Source organism: Trichechus manatus, unplaced genomic scaffold (genome assembly GCF_000243295.1).
Source record: "Trichechus manatus latirostris isolate Lorelei unplaced genomic scaffold, TriManLat1.0 scaffold00101, whole genome shotgun sequence".
Taxonomy (NCBI): domain Eukaryota; kingdom Metazoa; phylum Chordata; class Mammalia; order Sirenia; family Trichechidae; genus Trichechus; species Trichechus manatus.
The window spans coordinates 1,158,452-1,160,599 of record NW_004444037.1 but is presented as its reverse complement, the minus strand read 5'-3'; the positions used below and the strand labels follow the sequence as shown (position 1 = coordinate 1,160,599).

Sequence of the window (2,148 nt, the reverse complement as noted above, 5' to 3'; positions counted from 1 at the left end):
AACAAAATAAACAAACAAACAAAAACATGACCCATCAAGATGCTGGCTACAAGACAAATTGTATATACAAAGATATAAATATATTAAAAATCAAAGGCTGCAAAAAATATATCAAGCAAACAATAACCAAAAAAGAGCAGGAATGGCAATATTAATCTCTGACAAAATAAACTTTAAGGCAAAATCCACCATAAAAGATAAAGAAAGACATTATATAATGACTGAAAGATAAATCCACCAAGAAAACATAACCATAATAAATACATATGCACCCAATGAAAAGGCACCAAAATACATAAAACTAACTCTAACACCATTAAAAAGAGAAATAGTCAGCACCATTCTTTACCAAGATGGAAAAACTAATCACCAACTTTATATGGAAAGAAAAGAGGCCCTGGATAAGTACAGCAACATTGAAGAAGAACAAAATAGGAGGCCTCATGTTTCCTGATATCAGAATTTACTATACAGCCATGGTAGTCAAAACATCCTGGTACTGGTACAATGACAGACACATAGATCAATGGAACAGGATCAAGAACCCAGACATGAGTCCATCAATCTTTCAGTTGTGGTGTTGGCAAGGAATACTGAATATACCATGGACTGCCAGAAGAATGAACAAATCTGTCTTGGAAGAAGTACAACCAAAGTGCTCCTTAGAAGCAAGGATGGTGAGACCATGTCTCACATACTTTGGACATGTAGTCAGGAGGAATCAGTCCCTGGAGAAGGACATCATGCTTGGTAAAGTACAATGTCAGTGAAAAAGAGGAAGACCTTCAATGACATGGATTGACATAGTGGCTACAACAATGGGCTCAAGCATAACAACAATCATGAGGATGACACAAGACTGGGCAGTGTTTTGTTCTGTTGTACATAGGGTCATTATGAGTTGGAACCAACTCAACGACACCTCACAACAACAACATGGTCAGTTGATCTTTGATAAAGGACCATAGCACACAAAATGGGGAAAAGTCAGTCTTTTTAACAAATGGTGCTGGCAAAAATGTATGTCCATTAATTAAAAAAATGAAACAGGAGCCACACCTCACAATATATACAAAAACTAACCCCAAATGGACCTAAGACATAAAGGTAAAAACTAAAACAATGAAGAGCATGGAAGAAAAAATAAGAATAATGCTAGCGGCCCTAATAAATGGCACAAATTCAATACAGATGATAACTGACTGTGCACAAACACCAGAAGATAAACTAGATAACTGGGAGCTCCAAAAAATTAAACACTTATGCTCATCAAAAAAATTCATCAAAAAAGTAAAAAAAAGAACTTACAGACTAGGAAAAAAAATTGGCTACAAAATATATGACAAGGGATTAATCTCTAAAATTCATAAAAAATGTCAACTTCTGAACAATAAAAAGACATAAAATTCAATAGAAATTGGGCAAAAAGATATGAACAGACACTTAACCAATGAAGACATTCAGAGGGCTGATAAATATACGAAGAAGTGCTCATGATCATTAGTCATAAGAAAAAACAAAACAAAACAAAAAACCATTGCTGTTGAGTAGATTCTGACTCACAGTGACCCTATAGGGCAGAGTAGAACTGCTCCATAGAGTTTCCAAGGAGCGCCTGGTGGATTAGAACTGTCAAACTTTTGGATAGCAGCCTTAGCACTTAACCAGTATGCCACGAGGGTTTCCATACCACCAGAGTTTCCAAAAATATGGAACTCTTCACGAATTTGGGTGTCATCCTTGCACAGGGGCCATGCAGAAAATTAGCTGTTAGAAAGATGCAAATCAAACTACAGTAAGATAACATCTCACCCCTACGTTACTATTACCTGTTACCCATTGCCATCAAGTCCATTCCAACTCACAGAGACACTATAGGATAGAGTACAACTGCCCGTAGAGTTTCCAAAGAACACCTGGTGGATTCGAACAGCCAACCTTTTGGTTAGCAGCCGTAGCACTCAACCACTATGTCACCAGTGTTCCCCTATGTTACTAGCACTAATTAAAAAAACAGCAGAAAATAGCAAATGTTGGCCAGGTTGCAGGGAAACAGGAACTCTTATACACTGCTGGTGGAAATGTAAAATGGTACAACAACTTTGGAAAATGGTATGATGCTTCCTCAAAAAGCATTATATGGCAGAA

General features: G+C 36.9%; 1 pseudogene; it reads right to left on the bottom strand.

Annotated features, from left to right (window-relative positions):
- Positions 1-1,703: 1,703 nt before the first annotated feature.
- LOC111821736 (uncharacterized) lies at positions 1,704-1,760 on the bottom strand (annotated as a pseudogene).
- Positions 1,761-2,148: the final 388 nt, after the last annotated feature.